This window comes from Penaeus monodon, chromosome 33, assembly GCF_015228065.2.
Source record: "Penaeus monodon isolate SGIC_2016 chromosome 33, NSTDA_Pmon_1, whole genome shotgun sequence".
NCBI classification, from domain to species: domain Eukaryota; kingdom Metazoa; phylum Arthropoda; class Malacostraca; order Decapoda; family Penaeidae; genus Penaeus; species Penaeus monodon.
In genome coordinates, this window is record NC_051418.1 from 25,348,903 (window position 1) to 25,349,355 (window position 453).

The following is a 453-nucleotide window of genomic DNA, read 5'->3' on the forward strand; positions in this document are numbered from 1 at the left end:
GGGGGGGGGTATCTTTTCAAGAGACGTTCTACACAAATACAATAACGATTATCACATTCACGCCACCAAAACACTTGATAAACTAATCTCCACAAAAGTTATTACCAATCGTTCCCAACATTGCAAAGGAAACATCAATGAACGCACCACATATTTTTCCTTTTTTCTTCATTTCTTCACCAAACTTTCACCGATATTTTCACAGTTACGTCACCTGCAGCTGAGGAATTGCAATGTAAGAGTATCGCCAAGGAAACATAAATACCACGCACCTACATATTATCCCAATCAAGTGCTCTTTCGTGTCAAAAATCGGCAGCCATTTTGAAGGAAAGGTCGGGTATTTAAAGACTCGATGATTATATAGTAATAACAGAGTGCAAATTATTTATTTATTTTGAATGCTGTGTCTAAGAGTATTAGCTAAGATTTTGATATTTGTGAATACTTAAC